The 19,239-nt window shown below is 42.4% G+C and overlaps 1 protein-coding gene and 1 long non-coding RNA gene across 19 annotated transcripts in view; one reads left to right on the forward strand and one right to left on the reverse strand.

Annotated features, from left to right (window-relative positions):
• Positions 1–10,162, reverse strand: part of LOC110349565 (uncharacterized) — a 64,406-nt gene extending 54,244 nt beyond the window's left edge. Inside the window, exon 1 of the long non-coding RNA XR_002395586.2 lies at positions 9,441–10,162. This is a non-coding gene — a long non-coding RNA (uncharacterized LOC110349565). The remainder of the gene's footprint in view (positions 1–9,440) is intronic.
• Kalrn (kalirin RhoGEF kinase) overlaps positions 1–19,239 on the forward strand; it is a 698,268-nt gene that overhangs the window by 537,626 nt on the left and 141,403 nt on the right. The window lies entirely within an intron of this gene.

The raw sequence follows: 19,239 nt of genomic DNA on the forward strand, positions 1-19,239 counted from the left end.
GCCCAGGCAATAATCCACTGGACAACACCCACCCCCCCACCCCACCCCCGCTCCTCTGTACAGCCACCTGGTTCCACATTACAAAGACGCAGAGGACACCGGACCACCAGACCATGGTACTGAGTCCCGCCGCTCCCGGCTCAGAGAGCAGAGAAGCTCAGCCGGTCCCAACACCTGGAAGGAAGCTCCCTAGGGAAGGTGAGCCTCGTGGGCGCCAGAAGCACCCCCCCCCCGTGGAAATGAGAAAACACATAAGCAAGCCTTAAAAACAGACTTCTGGATCACCTACAGCAACCCCAAAGGGAAATGAGATGGAACACTCTGATACTCAAACACCTGGACTCTCTGAACTGGCAACAAAAGAGGATCTGGGAAAAATGAAATCAGAAATAATTACTCAGATAACAGCAAAGATTGTGCTCATGGTGCAAGACATGATTAATAAATCTAGAGAGGACACAGATAAAAAAATAGAGGATCTGAGGAACATGATGGAATCCCAACATAGGAAACAAATGGAATCCATAAAACAGATACAAACAGATTTCCAAGAGATTAAAAACTCCATCAAAAGTCTGCACAGCAGAATGAACCAATGTGAGGATAGAATTTCACATGTAGAAGATAAGATTGCAATTAGTGAGGAGGAAAAGAAAAATTGCTTTAAAATTGTAAGGGAACACGAGAAATGAATCCAGCAGCTCCTAGACGATGCAAAGAAGAATAACATAAGACTGACTAGAGTCAATGAAGAAAGAGGAGAGAGTGCAGATGACATAAAAAAACTATGCACAGAAGTGATGGCAGAAAACTTCCCAAGCAGGGGAAAAGAACTTGACATACAGATAAGTGAGGCATATAGGACTCCAGCTAGCCTTAATCAAAAAAAATCTACACATAGGCATATAATAGTTAGGATTCCAGAAATCCAACAGAAGAATAAAATTCTACAAGCAGTGAGAGAAAAGAAACAAATTACATAACAAAGGAAAGCCCATCAGAATCACAGCAGACTTCTCAATGCAAACCCTCAAGGCAAGAAGAGCTTGGAGTGATGTATTTCAAGCCCTAAAGGAAAACAGCCTCCAACCCAGATTGATGTACCCTGCAAAACTATCTTTCAAAATTGATGGAGAAATAAGATACTTTCATGATAAAGAGCACCTCAGGAACTTCATGAATACCAAACTGGCACTCCAAAAAATTTTAGACAATACCCTAGAAAAAGATAATGAGGATCACAACCCCAGGAAACCCAGCAGAATGAATCCATTGGGTGTGACAATTAAACACAAAGGGGGAGAATCCAACAAAAAGAAAAAGTCATGGCAAGGCTTTTAAAAATTTTAACTTCATCTCCCTAATGAGTGTACAATTCAATCTTCTTATTGTACTCATTAGTATTTTTCTGATTCTAGAGTTGCACACCATTCCTTGTGCTATACTGACTATCATCTTCTTATGTCTACATTTTAATTGGGTTTATTAATGAGCTCTAAGAATTCTTTATATATTCTGGTCATAGGTTATATGCATTGTAAATATGGTCTGTTTAAGGAGTACTTTTCATTTTAATGGTGTCATTTAAAGTTCTAAATTTTGATGGAATCTCATTTATCAATTTTTTTCTTTTATACATCATGTTTTTTGTATCCTAGGTAGTTCTTGCCTACCCTGAATTCATAAATATTTTCCCTTATAATTTCTTCTTAAAGTTTTATACTTTTAGGCTTTCTTATTTAGGTTCATAGATCCCTTCAAGTTATTTTCATGTATGGAAAAAAAGGGTTGAGGTTAATTTTTTATATACGGATACCAGGTGTTCTAGTGCCATTTGCTGAAAACACTATCTCTTCCTCGGCTCTTGAATCAAGTTTATATTCTATAAAATGCTAATGTTAAATAATCTTTCAAAGCTCAGTGGACCATGTATGTGTGGTTCTATTTCTAGATTCTCTGCTTTATTCCAATGATCTATATGTCTTTCCTTACACCAACACTGCCTTGATTACTGTAGCTTTAGAAGAAGTCTTAAAATTAGGTACTAAACGTCTTCCAACACTGTTTTTGTTTTTGTTTTTAACTTTTCTAGGTCCTTTGTACTCCTACATAACTTTTCAATTTCAATATCCAATTCTTCATTTATAACAAGTATACACAGACCTGAATTTTTATATATACCTTGTGTTTTCTAATCCTGCTAAATTCAAGTACAAGTTCTAGGGGCTCCTAGAGATTTCTTAGTATTTTCTCTGTAGATGATCATTTCATCTACATATAAAGATTTTGCTTCTGCCTTGCCAATCCTATCCTAGTTGTGTCACTTTATTGCCAGACTATTTTGGTGGGGACTAGGTTTCAAGGTTTAATGGACAGATAAAGAGTAAGCATATCTGCCCTTGTTCCCCACCTTAAGGAGAAAGCATTGTATCTTCTCCTTTCATACAAGGCATTCTTGCTGGAAGTATGGAGTACATGTCTTTAATCTGTTGAGAAGTTTCTGATCTACTTCTAGTCTCCTGATAGCTTTTACCATGAACAGCTGTAGAATTTAGTCCAATACTTTTTCTCCAACTAGTGACAGGATCATATGGCTTTTTCCTTTCCTCTGTTAAAATGATGACTTTTGGGGGTGGATCTTCCAATGCTGAACCAACACTGCCATCCCTATAACAAAACCACTTTCTACATCCTGCCAGACCTGACTTCTAAGAGTTGGTTTTGTTAAACAAATTTCTATCTATGTTCATACTTTTTTCTTCTATTATCTTTATCCAGTTTTAGGATTAGCACAATGTTGAGTTTCTAAAATGAGGGGAGAAGTGTTCCTTCTTTTTTCTGCTTTAATTGTTTGATATAATTTATCAGTTAAAATGTTTACGAGCCTGCTGTTGTCATATAGGTAAGTTTTCAAGCTAGGAATATACTTTCTTTAATAGGTATATTTAATTTTATATCAAATTTTATATTTCCTCCAGAGTTAGTTTCATTAATTTGTCTTCCAAGGTACTTCTTAGAAGTTGTCAAATTTATTTCAAAAAAGATTTTTGTAATATGCTTTCTATATCCCTTTAAATTCTGTAAAATCTGTGGTAATGTCTCCTAGATCTTGATATTATAATTTTAAAAATGTATAACTGATATTGTGTAACAGGAAGAAAAGGTCTAAAAGAGCAGGGGAATTGGGAGGGGTAGGGGAAGGGAAAAAAGAGAAAGGAAAAACCATGAGAAGAGGAAAAAAAATGGAAACAAGGTCTTTGCAAATAGGGAAGGGTGGGCAAGGGAAGGGGAAAAAAGTAAGAACCAAGAGATTCATGTAATGGTACAAGATCCCAATGATGAATATAACTGTATTGTATACCGAAAATGTACCAATAAACTTAATCGGGGGGGGGGCAAAATTAGTCCCAGGAAGGGAAAATCCCACTATAGAGACCTCTGTCAAAGACCGTGAGATATGAGGACTTGAAAGTTGTACTTGACTTGCAGAGGTGGTAAAGACAGGGTCTAGAAAGGAAATGGGAGATCATTTGAGTTGGAATATTCCCCGCCTCAAGTCCAGAGGCAGAAATAAGCAGGATATATTTGTGGCATCATCCAGGGACCAAATAGAAAAAAGATGAGTGGTGAGGAAGTATCATGAAGGTCCTTGAATGCCACAGGGCTGGTGAAACATGGTAGAGTCCATGTGAATTCTGAAAAAAGAGAGTTAGGATGAGAGTGGAAAATGGAGGAAAGCAGCCTGTATATAAGAGAGTCCTGTATATAAGAGAGTCCTGTATATAAGAGAGTCCTGCAAAAAGGCCAGGGAGGCTGATGAGGGCCTGGATTAGTGTGGGGGCTCTCCAAAGACAAGAGAACAATTTTTAATAACTTGACAGTGCTAAGTGACAGATCAAATATAAGGGATAAAGAATATCAAATAACTACAGTTTGTCCAAACATGCTTTGGGCTTTGGGTGGAAGGTGGTTAATTTGGGCTGAGCTGTAGTAGAGTGTGCAGGGAAAGGGAAGGAGGAAGAGTATAGTGTGGTGGACTGGCAGGCAGCTGAGAACTGAGAAGCCCTGATGCTACCTGGGTTTGCAATCAGATCCCATAACTTGCTCCAGTCTTTAGTTTCTCATCTCAGGAAACAGTTATGAGCACCTACTGTGCATCGCATACTATATGCAATGATGTGTCCTGTGTTGCCTGTGTGAGCTGGTGGTATGCCCCAACCCAGGCAGGGTGAACCTCTATGGAGCCAGCCTTCTGTTAAGCAACTTGCCCGTGCTTTCCTTTGATAAATCCTAGCTGTTGCTTCCCTCTAGTGGCCAAACTATGCCTCTTTTTTTTTTTTTTTTTTTTGGTCCTGGGAGAGCCCGTCTGACTGGAAAAGATGAAAGCAAATATGGATCATAGTACATGCACACAGTCAAGGGAGCAGTAGCAGAGAATGTCCAGAGGGCATGTCATTACAGAGGTGCCCAGGCAGGCTCTGGGACACTTGAGATGCTGCTACCTCTTCTCCTGGCCACTGGCACCTGTTCTGGATCCCAGAGAGCCCACATAGTTAGTCATGGCCTCATGGGAGTGGGGCTGAGCAGGCCAGCTGCTGGTACAAGAAAAGGATGGGTGTTTAAGGGTCCCACTGGCTTGCAGCTAAGTAGTAATGAAGATGGCATTGCCTGTCACAGGTCGGGGAGGACTCAGAAGCTGATAATGTAAACAGCTCTGAGGAAATGCAATGGCCAGATCACTTACAGTACTAGGTGAGACAACATTAGAAAGGATCCATCACTTTCCAAGAGACCCTATTGCTCCTCCCTGGGCCAGCACCCCACTCCTCTCCTGTTGCCACACTCAGCACACTTGTGGGCTGCAGTTCTCAATAGGGTAGCACATTACCACTGTCAACATCTGTGCCCTGTGCCCAGCACCATAACTGGCTGATGAAAGAGGGAGTAAGCATATAAATGAGGGGTCTGGATTCTCCAGACTGGAGGACTTGCCTCTGCAGCAGGCCATTGTATGATCCTCAGCAAGGCATTTCTCCTCTCTGGGCCTCAATTTCCTTATGTACAGGCAGCAGCATCTCAAGGGTCCCAGTGCCTCATAGTATTTTTCCTAAATGTCAGATTTTGCCCTTGGTAGATTATTGTTAGGACTCATGCTGATCCTACCTTCATGTGAAGATAGCCTTTACTTGGGACCCCATGCTCCTTACTTGTTCAGGTTAATCCACTTACTGGGTGAGTCTTAATGTGATTTTCTGCACCTACTCACTTCCCATGGTAGCCTTTTCCCTGGACTGACTGCTGCCCCATGTCTGTGCCTCTTCTTGCTCTGGCCCTGGCAGTGCTCAGATTACCCAGGGACAGCCAGACTGACTGGTATCCCCTGGTCAGCCCAGGGGAGCTTAGTCTCTTTCCAGGGATATTTGTGTGAGACTAGATACCTTACCCTCCGCCCACATTGCAGTGTGAACATGTTCTCTACCCTGACTTGGCAACCAGTTCCCAAAATCCCCCCAGTCTAATTGAAGCCTGTTACTTCTCTAGGAGGCCTGGTAGAGGAAAAGGACATCACATCCATGGCCCTGCAAATGGAAATTATAGCATAAATCATACCTAAACCTGGGAGTGGTAACATATATAGTTGCTTTTAACTTTTTTGTCCAGTCTACTGCTTTCCCTCCTAATGTGTCATTAAATGTGCTTTGAGAATGATCTACTCCCTGGGCAAAAGGATCAGTGCAGAAGGCCACATCCCAGGTACACGCCAAGTTATGATGACTGCGTAAACACTTGTTAACTCTTATCGAGCAAGTAATGTATGTCAGGGTTTACTTGTGTTAACTCATGTAGTCCTTGCAATAACTCTGACTGGTAAGTATAATATGACCCTATTTTACAAATAAAGAAAATGAGTCAAAGACTCATTAACTTGCTCAGTATTATACAGATAGTAATGATGGAGACAGGTTCAATCCTAAGCAGTCTGGCTCTGGGCCCAGTGACCCACAAAATGGGAAATGGTAACCCACATCTGAAGAATTGAGGTTGGATAACATTTTGCACTTTGTCTCTGGTCTTTGGCTTGGTTTCCCCTGAAGCTCAACGTTCTAGTGTTATATAATCCACAGTGTGCACAATGTGCAGCAAGGCTTGGAAGTGTTCAGAGAAGCCCACAACCTCTCACCTTTCACCTCAGGTTTCTCCCAGCCTCGCTCCTCTTACTTCCACAAGTCACCTGGGATTTTCAGAGCCATTCCCATGGACCCTTCCCTCTTTCCCAACCCATGGGCTTGCTGCAGGAAAATGCCTTCCTGCCTAAGCAAACAGAATAGCAGCTCAGACAGCTTAGATCAAGCTCAAAACAAGTGGGAGAACCTCACTTCAGAAAGAATGGCTGCTATCATGAAATCAACCAATAACAAATGCTGGCGGGGATGTGGGGAAAGAGGAACCCTGCTCCACTGCTGGTGGGAGTCTAGACTGGTGCAACCACTGTGGAAATCAGTATGGAGATACCTCAAAGAACTAGGACTGGAAGTCTCATTTGACCCCAGTATTCCACTGCTGGGGATCTTCCCCAAAGAATTAAAAGAATCATACCACAGTGATATATGTGCACCCATGTTCATAGCAGCACAGTTTGTGATAGCTAAAACTTGGAAACAGTCCAAATGCCCATGAACTGGAGACTGGATAAAGAAAATGTGTTCTTTTTTATAAAATGGAGTACTACTCAGCCATAAAGAATGACAAATTAGAGACATAGCTAAATGGATGCACATTGAGGCGATACTCGTAAGTGAAATAAATAGGACACACATGTGTAAATACCAAATAGCTTCTCTAGTGTGAGAAACTGAAAGTGTAAATAAAGACTAAAAGGTATAATGGATAATGTGAAAGAGGAAGAAAAGGGGTAAAGGGGAAGGGGAAGTGGGAGGGGTAGAGGAAAGGAAAGAAGGGAATGGAATTAATATGAGAAAATGAAAAATGTAAACAAAGTCTTTGTAAATAAGGAGGGATGGAGGGGTTGAAGGGAGGGCAGGGGAAGGGGGTAAAAATAAGAACCAAGAGAGATTACATAAAGGTGCAAATTTCCAATGATGAATGTCATTATATTGTATACCTAAAATGTACCAATGTTTAAAATGAATAATTAATAATGCAAAATAGGAAGAAAAGGTCCAAAGGGGTAGGGGAAGTGGGAGGGGTAGGGGAAAGGAAAGAAGGGAAAGGAAAAATGATGAGAAATGGAAAAAATGGAAACAAAGTCTTTGTAAATAGGGAAGGGTGGAGGGGGTGAAGGGAGGGCTAGGAATGGGGAAAAAATAAGAACCAAGATGCATCATGTTCCCAATGGGAAATAAATGTATTGTATACCTAAAATGTACCAATAAAAGAATTTAAGAAAAACAAAAAAGAAACAAGTGGGAGAGGCATCTTCCTCAGCAGGAAAGCTACCTCCATGGACTAAGGGTCATCCTTGTAGATCCCAGAGGTCACTGCCTGCTGCAGATCTTCCCGCCTGGTCTCTATTGATAGTTTGTGTGGGCTGCCCAGGGGCAATGAGATGAAGACAGAAGGAGAGCTATGGAGTAATAATTGCTGGTCCTGCTTATTCTTTTCCTGGAGGGAAAGAAGGCTCTACCTTCTCACCCATACTGAAGTCGGTGTTCAGTCCAGGTGTTCTCTGAAGCCTGGGTAGGAAGGGAGTACAGATATGAGAGCAGACAGGCTTGCATCGGTTTGTATTTCCCTCCTGTCTTCATGGAGACCTCTAGCCAGCTTTTAATATATCCTTAATGAATGAACAAATGAAGAAACATTAAATTGGGCCAAATCTGAAACCCTGTAACTTTTACCCTTGATATCAATTATGCCCCTGAGTGGCACAGATCCATCTATCTAGTTGTGGGGTGGATCTGAATGCACTGGTTAGAAGCCTGCTCTTCAGAGTCCCTGAGCTCTGTGCTTGTTCCTACCTTGTTCTCCATTTCTGTCTCTCTCCTGGACGAACATGTGGAAACATGTGCTTCCAATTTGCAGATGACAAAAAGCTGGAAGGAATTACCACTGTGAGAGAGGAGAGAACTCTACACCTTAGCTAGAAGATTTAGTTGAACAATGATAAATAGAAGACTTCCTGAGTTAAAATTCTTAGAAGGCCAAGGACAGAAAGGGGAGGAGCTGGATGCAGAAGCCCCTATGAATTAGAGTGGGATGTTTAGTGGAGTGTTTAGTGACAAAAAGGCCTCTGGGCCACTTTGATAGAAGTTAGTGTCTAGACAGGGAAGGTGAGTGCCCAGTGGGTTTGTTCTAGGCAGACCACAGCAAAAGGACTGGGTTCCAATTCTGGGTTCTTGTATTGGAAGGGATAGTGGCAAGTTTGCCAGAAGAGAAGAATATGATGAAAGCCGAAACCACACATTTGAGAACCATTTAAAAGAACATCTTGGAAAAGAGAAGACATCAGGGATTCCTTTTCTAGCTCTAATATGCATGAAGCTCTATGGAAGAAAACAGGATTTCTACTGCATTACCCTAGAAGGCATACAAATGGTGAATAGAATTTAAAAATACCAAAAAAAAATGTTCTTGAAACCATAGTTCTGCACCAGAAGGGGTAGTTTCATAAAGCAGAGAGCTAGATAGGAGGGTAGATTAGAAACATGGAGGCTCAGGGTAGCCTCTAGGTTTCTCTGATCCATTATCTTAGCTGCCGCTCCCAGCTTTGTGTCCTCTGCAGCCATGTCAAGCATGACTTTGAAAGTCCTCTTTCCACAATGACACCAGTGCATACACCAGAGTCCAGAGTGCTCACCCTCTCACCATGGAATGCCAGTCAACCCACGTGCCAATACCCAGGTGCAGGCATGGGCCTTGAACCTCATGACATGCTCCTCAGTTGGTATAATCATCAACTTAGCAAGGTTTCCAGAAAAATGTCCTGAGCCCAGAATTTGAAAGTCTGGTTATGGCTATGCTGTCAGCTATCTTAGGATCCTTGGTCTCCCCACTTGTAAGTTAGGAGGGTTGGATAATCTGATTCACTAATTTACTAACTCATTCATTTAACAAAATAGTCACTGTGTACTGTCTTCCAGACACTATATTCCTTAGATAAGTCCCTTCCTCTTTGGAGGTTTCATTTCCTCATCTGTAAAATAAGGAAATTGGGTTATATGAACCTCTACTGAGCCATGAATCTGCCTTAAGTTACCATCATCTCACCTCATATTTCCTGTCATGCAAGGTCAGGTGAATGTTTTGCTAAAGTCGAAAACTTTGAGTCATTTCTCAGATCTACTAAATTATTTTTTTAAAGGAATGAAAGGATCAATTTTAATTTTTATCTAACAAAGACATATCACATTAAGACAAAAAAGAAAGAGAATAAAAGAAGCAAAACTTAGCAAATATGAATCCTAACAGGCAATACTTACTGAGTGCTTATTGAGGCAGACTTTTGAAACTTTGAAGGTCTGCAGATGTCTTTAGTTTATCCTCACTCTCAACTGGAGGTTTGTCTGAATATAGAATCCTAGGTGAGAAATAATTCTCAGAATTTTGAAGGAATTGTTCGATTTTCTTTATGTTCTAATGTTGCTGTTAAAATGATGTTATTGTGACTCTTAATTTGTTGGATTTTACCTGATTGTTTTCCTTTTCTCTAAAACTTTTAGAATGTCTTTTTTAATTGAAATATGTCCTGATATTGTACTTTAGAGTGGACCTTTTAAAAAAATTCATTACACCAGCTACATGGAGCACCATATCAATTTAGCAATTCTTGCCCTTCAATTCTGAGAATTCTTCTTTACAATTTATTCCTTTTCTGTCAAGAACTTGTTAAATTGATTCTGTAATTTTCTTGTTTTCTCTTATTATTCCTTCAGTGTTCTTGTTCTACCTTCTCAAAAGTTTATTTGACATTATCTTCCAACCTATGAAATGTTTCATTTAAACCATAATATTCTTAATTTCTAAGAGCTCTTTCTCATTCTGTATTTTTTCCCTTTCTTTAGCAGCTTGTTCTTTTTTCATGGATTCAGTATCTTGTCTTAAATTTCTGAGGATATTACTGTATAGTTGAAAGGGTTTTTTCCTACTTGCATTTAGCTTCCTTTGAGTTCCCAGTCTTTCTTGTTTACCTGTTTTGGTTTCAATTGAGAAGGCAGTTCTGGAAAGTCTAGCGATCTGTAGCTGAACAGTCACATGTATGAATGAGGCTCACAATGGTTGCCTGGATATTCTGAGAGAGGGAAGCAATTTATTGACTGGAAAGTCTCCCTACAGTTTGATCTCGAAGGGCTGAGGAGGGCTTGGGCGGGAGGCTCTCCAAATGTCAGTATTTGAGTATCTGTACATCTTTTGGCTTCTCCAATGAATAACCATCAAATCTGCCTAAAATGTTTGCATTTGGCTGCTAGTATTCTGGGACCCAAGAGGCGAAAGTGTGGCACCACCTTGCCATTCTGTATGTAGGCCTCTATTGAATTCTGCTTTGCAGGACAGGTACATAGGATAAAGGAGGGATCCAGGGTCTTCACAGACTCTCACCTCATCTTCTCATTTTAGTCCCACTGATACACAGCCCCTTCCCCAGCCCTGCACTGACTGGTGCCTCCAGTTCTTCATCCTGTCAGAGGCTGTGGGGAACTAACTGGCAGGAACTTACATTTTATCTTCCCCATTCTACCAACTCAGATCCTAGTTTTGCGTTTGCTTTCTGTCAGTGAAAAAAGTTGACTTTTCTTTTCCACTGTTATCTTCCATTCTCTTTGTTATTGGGAATTTATATCTCCTCCTCACTTCTTTTCTCATTTTTCTCAGTTTTAGGGGTTATCAGAGATATGGCCAAGAAATAGAAAGTAAGGTCATTTTTTTCAAAGGAGGGTCAGAACACTTTAACTGTGGGACCTGGAAGAAGCTGATAGGAGTGGGTGGGTGGCCAGGGAGAGACCATTCAGCCACGTAGCCAGACTGCTCTGTGACGAGTCAGGCAGTAATTCATGGAACAGATTTCCACGTGCGCTTAGAGGTACTTATTGATCACCTGGTGCGTGCCAGGCATCACTCTAGCCTCGGGAGACAAGACAAGAGCAAGGCAGAGCCTGCTTCTGCTCTACATTCTGATGTGGGAGGTGAGCAACAGATAACACATAATGAGACAGCATGTCAATGATTAATTCTCAAGAAAATTAAATAGGGCTGTGCACTGGAGAGTAAATATAGGAACTACTCCACTCATGGAATACTAATGCTGGAAGGGGCCTGAAGTGCAGTTTCATCATCTGAAGAATGAAGAAATTCAGATAAGGAGAGCTGAAGGGATTTTCCCAGTGCCACACAATAGAAACCCTGTACCCACACCAAGGCTTCCTGATCCTCACTCCTGCATTCTTCTCGCCATTAATTACTGTGCAGTTCACAACACCTGCAACACCACCAGACCACCGTGCTCCTTTAAGCACCATGGGAAAAAAACTAAACCAAATAATTCCTTCAGTTGCAGGCAGAAGCAGCTGCCTCAGCTCCAACAAACAAAGATAAAGCACAATGTAAGCCTTAGACTCTTAATTGGACCTGGCAGCTCCGTGGGCAACTATTATGTGTACTGAAGAAATCCCATAGCTCCACAACAATTTTCCTAAATGTGCAGACATTGCTTTACACATTTGCTTCAAACATTAGAATCAATTCAAGATAAAGCACAGCACTAAACTCTTGTAAACAGACCTAATTTCTGGAGTGCTCATCCAAGTTTCCCAGTATTTCAGGGACAGGATGTGGTTTAGTAGGGGAGAGATTCTGAAACTGCTATACTGAGGCATCACCAGCAACATGTGGCTCTCCTAATGCTTCCACAGTGCTTCTGGGGAAAAATTAAGAACTCACTATCAACTGCCCCTTTACACCCCCTCAGCATATTATGCCCCCTTGGAATAGTTGTGTTTTTTCTCATTACATTTGTTGATTTTTTCAAGGTTATTATGGCTGATGTAATTCTTACTTTCATTATAAAATAATACTTAGGTCAGAAACATTGGGCAGTACTAGAAATAAGAAAGCAGGGAGAAATCACTCAGAGTCCACCACCTAAGAAAACCAAAGGTATTAATGAATACTCTTCCTGTCTGTTTTTTTATGAATAGGTTGTTAAGCATTGATGACTTTCTTCACATAGTCATATGTACAACTTTACATCTTGCCCTTTAATTTTGTTTTATTTTTATTTTATATGAGATAAGCTGTTTTGAAGCTATTATGAATACTTAATGGATCCATAACTAATCATTTACTTAGTAAATGTATCATAATTACTTAACCATTTCCTTCTTGACAGATTTAAATTTTTTATTTTAAGACAGAGTTTCATTGTTGCTAAGTTGCTAGGCCCAGCTCAAACTGTCTTTTCTGTTTTGTTTTCTTTTGTTTTGTTGTTTATTTTGTTTGGAGGGGGTTGTTTGTTTTGTTTTGTTTGAGATGGGGTCTTGCTACATAGTTCAGGCTGGCCTTGAACTCACTATGTAGCCCAGGCTTGCTTCAAACTCACAGCAATCTTCCTGCCTCAGCCTCCCAAGTGCTGGGATTACAGGCATGCACCACCACACCTAGCTAGTTTAAAGGTTGTTGTTGTTTGTTTTGTTGTTTTGTTTATAATATTATTCTTGTGAAGTTTTCCTCATTGAAAAAAAAATGCTGTTGTGAACATCTTCAAGATTATAGCCATATGGGGCCGGGGATTTAGCTCAGTGGTTCTGGCGCCTGCCTCACAAGTGCAAGGTCCCGAGTTCAATCTCCAGTACAAAAAAAAAAAAAATATTATAGCCATATAAGTAGAATTGCATGTCACTCCAATCCTTTGTCTCCGTTTTTTGCAGTTGGAAGGTAATCATAACACTCCACTTTGAGGCATTTTATGGTAAGGGACGCTTGCTAATTAAATGCAGTCACCCTCTGATGGTAGAACCCAGGCATTAGTAGCAGGTGTGGGGAAGAAGGAGAGGACAGTCTTGCCCAGGGGCTGGTAGCCTTGAATGGTGGTGCCAGGTTCACATTTCTAGTGCCACCTGTGGCCTCTCATGCAGCCATTCATCTGTAGACATCAGTGCATATGAATTCTGTGCCTCATCCCGGCAGGGGGCTGCAGGGTATTCAGGTGGAGGAAGTGAGCGAGCAGGCCACCAGAGAGGAGGAGGAGGGCTGCGCTGACAGGCGTGCTGGAGCACAATCCCTTGTCCTATCAGCCTGGCTGAGTAGGGTTCAGGATTATCACCATGCCTGGGTGGCAGGTATCAGGGGCAGTGGATAGACTCAGGAAAGGGGGCCTTCTTCTCATGGGAGCTTCCTGGAGAGCAATGTGAATGAAAAGACGAGAGTGGTCCTCATTTTCCTACAGGTATCCTGGGTCCCCCCATCTCCTTGACAAGCATGTGCTGATTTGGAGGAACCTTCAAAAGTGTCTAAGTCACCTTCCCTAGACACCCTTTGGGCCAGTTCTTCCAATTAACCTGGGTCAGGGCAAGACTCCATTAAGATAATTTAAAAGGAAAAATTATGATTTATTTGAATAATTTATATGCATACATACATTTGGTACAGTCTATTTCTGAAGAGCATCCATCAAAACTTTGATTTCTGTTTTCTTTTTTTCTTTAATTTTTTCTTTCCAAATTTAAATAATAATACTTCTAGGACTTATATTTTGGACAAGCACTTAGAAAGCAAACTACTTAAGTTTTCCAAAGTACTTTATATTTATTGTTTCATTTAATCTTCAAACTATGAAGTCAATACTGCTATTCCCCCATTCCACAGATGAGGAAACTGAGGCAGAGGCTGTTACTTACTCTAGCCCCACAGCTGGTGAGGGGCTCCAGAGTCCATGCCCTTAACTCCCACACTATGCTGCTTCCAAATCAGGTGGAGACAGTTGCTGAGGCCCTGAAATGACAATATAGTAGGATGCTGAGTGGAAAAGTGTCCTAGATCTCTGAATGTCACTGGAAAACCACCAAAGAACACTTGTTCTTTTTCCATAACATGAGGAAGCTCATAGGGGTGATCTAGCTTATACTGTTTACACAAGAAGGGATTTTATTAACCAAGCAACCACAGATCTAAATGAAAGTGATCATTTATGAGAATCCGAGTAAGGACAGTGAAAATGCAGGCAGGGTTGCTGAGGGTGGTGAGGAAGCCTCCCTGTGTGGAGAATAGTCCAAGCTGGAAAGAAAGCCCTGTACCTGGAAAATAAGGATGAGAGGAGCTCCATCAGCCCCTCTGGGAGGCATCACAGAGGGTAAAAGAGACCAAGCTGGGGAACAAGCCCCATTGGGAATGGCCAGGACCCAAAAAGAGAGCCTGGAAAAGCAAAGGTCAGGACTTGGATGGTGACTCAGCAGCAGCCCCTTGGAGGAATCCCATGTAGAAAATTAGAATCGAAAGAGTTGAGCAGGCCTTAGGCAGGGTTCTGGGGAAGCAGGCAGGGAAAATGGCTGAGAAGTCCCCGTGAAGGGGGCTGACTGATACTCAGGCTTGAAAGGCCAGACAGGAACTCAGACAGTGAATGGAATAATATTCCAGAAATGAGAGTATGAGATCAGAGAAGAATCAAAAACACATCTGACTTCACACGGAGATTCTGTGCTACCAACTCAACTCCCAATAAGTTGATCTTAGAATCTAGAATAAGGTTGAATCGATTGAGAGTTAAACATCCATAGCAGATGATAATAATTAGACCATGAAAATACAATATGGCCTCCAAATTTGGAACAGGGTGTGATAATGATAAAATGATATCAGACCTCTAAATGATATAGGGGAAATATTATAACTCTTAACCTGTTAGATTTCAGATATGCTGAGTTCATGTTCTCTAAAATTGAAGAATGAATTTTAGGAACAATAGAGGTTAAGAGTAGGAAATATTTATTGTTGTTGTTGTTGTTTTTGGTAGGGGTTTTTTTGGTGTTTCTGTTTTTGTTTTTGTTTTTGTTTGTGGTACCGGGGATTGAACTCAGGACCTTGCACTTGTGAGGCAGGCACGGCACCACTGAGCTAAATCCCCAGCCCAGGAGTAGGAAATATTTAGTGAGAGATTTCAGCTGCTGAGAGGCAAGAGAGGTCCCAAATGGGTGGCCAAGGACCCCACTTTTTAGGGAAAGTTTTATAAATCACAACCTCATGGGTACAACATGGGTTAAAGCTATGGTCAATCAATATGGTTACAAGTATAGTTGCTTAGGTAACAGTGATGCAATGGGGAAGCAAGTCACATAGCAAGTATACATGGAAAGAACAAAGAACTTCTCAGGAAGGTGATGGGTCTGAGGAGCTTAGTGTCCTACCGAGGTGACATGTTTGTCTAGATTTCATTAGACCAGGTGTTACCACTTATCTCATCCCTTCGGGAAGTATGCAGTAGTCCTTTCGTCTTTATCTTGAGGTCTGGCCTCTAACTGATGCATCTCCGGTTACAGTTGTTTTCATCTTTTGCTCTGACTCTCAAGCGCCCAGCTCTACCTGACTACCTATAATACTTCTACCCAACTTAACTGCCTATAATAGTAGGGCTTCCTGGAACCCAGGGAATCACAGGGGACCTCTGTAGGGACTCAAGGGGAAAGGACAGGCACCCTCCTTCTACACCCCTGATTTCAGCAGACGACACCCAGTCAGCTGGAACATTGTGCATTGAGAGCATGAACCCAGCTGCGCCTCAGGAAAATCACTGAATGAGTGATTTTAGAAAAAGGAGAAAAAAAAGCAGTTTTTACATTTAGTTGGGTAGAAAGGGTCTGCTCAGCAGGACCTGCTTTTCCCTTGAGGATGTTTGAAGGAAGAGAGGGTTGATTGCTATGTTTTTGTTTTTGATGACCAGCATAGCTCAGTAGTGAGTAAAATGGCATTTCAAAGGGGAGCAACCAGGAAGTTGCCTCTGTGTAAAATCTGCATAGGATGATGAGGTGAAGTCTGCAGTCAAAATGAAGAGCTGTACCTCTCAGGAGCAGACCAGCAGCAGGAGGAAGAGCAAGTCCTGTAGATAGGGCAAGCAAGTAGTGGGCCAGAAGCCCTAGGAGATTATGGACAGAATCAAAGTACAGAGCCATGAAAAGGAGAGATGGGCAGAGCAGCAGAGGAAAGAAAGAAGCATCAGAGAAGTGAGGATGGAGACCAGTGAGGGACACTCAGGAATGAGTGTTAAGAAATTGACAATTAAAAGTAATATTAAAGTAGAAGTCACAGAGAGCAATGCAAAGTGGGAGATGGAGAGTAGTTGGGACCAGGGGCTATGTGCTGCTTGAGCTGAGAATGCTTCTACCCTGGGAGGGATCAGGTGATCTAAAGCCAAACCCAGGAGGCAGGCACAGAAGGGAAGTGGGGAATGGTCTCCCAGCTCCTTGTCTGTGTCTCAGTGGTTAGTAAGTGAGGAAGGGAAAGCAGTAAGAGACAAGAAGTATGTTGCATCAGGCCATCTAGGGTGACTTAGGAAGAAAAGTTCTGCCAAAATAAAAACAAGGGAAAAAAAGAAAAATTAGAACACACAAAGGAGTCATCTCTGAAAAAGAAATGATAAAAATGAAGGCAAGTGCAAGGAATTTTCTGCAGGCCTACAGGAGGAAATGAGAAGACAGATATACCAGGAAATCTAGAATAAAAATCTTAACAAATTGCCAAGAACATTAAAATTGTTTTAAGGGGCTGTGGGAAAGAAAAGACTTAGGAAAAAACAGAGATGTCATTTGCAACATTTTCTACAACATTAACATAAGAGACCTGGGACCAGAGATTTAGCTCTGGAAGAGAAACGGGCTTTTAGAAGGTGTCAGCCTTCTAAAAACAACTGGGTGAGGTGGCAAGAGGGAGGCCCAGGAGAGGCAGAAGTGTTCACTGATCCTTTTGAAATGTAAAGGGGAGGTTGGCTTTAGGCTCCGTGGTAAAATGCATGCAAGCCTGGGGCTCTGGGTGCGGTATGAGAGACCAAGGCAGGAGGATCTCAAGTTTGAGACCAGCCTGGGCAACTTAGTGGCTTAGCAAAATCCTGACTCAAAACTTTTTTTAAAAAATTTTTTTTAAGAGCTGAGGATTAAAGGCCTTGGGTTTAATGCCCAGTATGGGTTTTGAGAATGAGAGTTACTGATACACACAGACCACAGCTGTCAGAAAGAGAAAACAACAATGTGCATGTCTAAGAAATGATGGATTCATATTTGTGAGGGGATATGGTTTTTATTGGTTAATGAAGGTCTTCTCTATACAAATAACTTTCATGAAGCAGGAATGAATCATACTTAAGAGTTGAAGAAAAAGTCTTTTAAGTGTGTCAAGATCTTATAGCCTCTCTGCCCCTCACCGCTCTACTGACTGGGCTTTGAAACTTTCCCATACTGATTTCAGTCCTGGCTTCCTGGACAGTACTTCTCAAATGTGTGTCCCTGATCCCTGGGCAACCCTAACCCTGTTGTTCTGGGGAGACAATGAGCAGGGACTGTTTCAGAGGCATCCCCACTTGACACTAGCTCATCTGTCTCTCCCATCCCTCCCTTGTTTGCCACTCTGGAATTCTCTTCTTGCCAAGAAATGAAGTGGGATGGAGTGGAGTGTAGTAAATCTTTCTGACCAAGCTTCAACACAAGGAAATTTATCCAGGGTTTAATTCATAATGGTTTTTTGGGCTGAATCTAAAGCTTGAGCTTGGTTATTAGCAGAAAGCTGGAGAGAAACTGCCCATTGATCTTTCCACTTCCTCCTCTGTGGACTGGGCAGTTTACAGGAGGCAAACACCGCCATCTAGTGGTGTATCCAGGGTTCTCTCCAGGCCCAAGGTCTTTATCCTTTCTTGCTCCCTCCCCTGCAAATCCCACCCCCTCCCCTCAACCTTCGCATTGAATCTGGTTATGGCTTGCCCTCGGGGTCAGCGGGTCTTATGTACGGGTGTCCCGTGGGATGTTTGCAGGAAAAGATTAAGCCCCTCCACACTGGTCTGCAAAAGGCTTCACCCATACTGTACTCATCGATGCTGCCCTGAAAGGGCTACACGGTGCACCTCTGGCCATGTGTATGCTTGGCCCCAGGAAAGAGCCAGGGCTACCTGGTGTTGGTACAAAGGAGCAGCAGCTAGGGAGTCTGCATTTTATAAGCTCTTGGGGCGATTTTTATGCACTCCTCTTGTGTGCAACTGATGGACATTTCTGAGCTTAAATGTGCCACCATATGAGATGATGATGACAGTGTTACTTGCCTCACACGGGTACTTTGCTAACTGTGAAGCATTCTACAGATGCAAGCTAGAACTACCCTACCACCTCCTTCTCTAAATGGCATTTTAGGGAAAATGGCACCAAGAGAGTGACAGAGTGGGGAGGGGAGGCTGTATGTTTGTTTAATGGACCAGGGAGGTTAAATTGAGAAAATGAGCCAACAAGCATGTTTTCTTCTTCCCTGTCTCTTTCTCCCTTCTGCCTTCTGCCCTGCAGATTTCCCTACCTGATCTCTCTGGGCACAGTACCAGGCCTGCCCCGGGATGTGTTCAGCACAGGCCCTCTGCCCTGTGGCTGTTGGTGATGCATTTTGTAAGCACCAGTCTGGGGCATCCTTTAACCTTTCCAGGCCACTCTGACAGTCAAGTCCGTTTTAGTGGAATCTCCCATGGTTCTGAATGCCAGGCTTTTGTCCCTGGTGGAGCTGTTCCCTGCTCCCTGCTGTGCCATTCCCTGGGCCTCATTCTGTAGGAACATCCCTCCCAGAATATGTGTGACTGGTGTACAGTGCATTAGGATGTGTGCATGAACAGGGAGGGTGCAGACGGTTCAGGCCCTGAAGGCTCAAATCAGAGGTACACAAACTCGAGTCAAGTTCCCGATGGTGGTACAGTAGGAGCTTTCCCTTTGAGCCACTGTTATGGGTGGGCTTTGGAGGATAACAGGCTGGCAAGCTGGACCTCAGCCTCTTCATTCCTGCCCTTCCTGCCCCTTCACTCTGTCCTTAAGAGCAGCTGCTGTTCCAAGCTAGCAGACTCTGTGCTTAGTCCTATGAGACACCCTGTTATTCAGTGGGTTCCCAGTGAGGTGGGAGGAAAGAAGACACACCCCTGAGGTTAGAAGTGAACAGTCTCAGTAAGCAGCTAGTACATTGTTCCTGCCACCAGGGTCTCTGCACCTTTCTATTGCTTCTGCCCCAGGATCAGTGCAGGAGGGCTGCACAGGCCTGGGGGAGGTGGAGTGAAGCACTGCA

The sequence above is a fragment of the Heterocephalus glaber genome, unplaced genomic scaffold (assembly GCF_053883595.1).
Source record: "Heterocephalus glaber isolate CG9 unplaced genomic scaffold, H.glaber_assembly_v1.0 deba00000122, whole genome shotgun sequence".
NCBI classification, from domain to species: Eukaryota; Metazoa; Chordata; class Mammalia; order Rodentia; family Bathyergidae; genus Heterocephalus; species Heterocephalus glaber.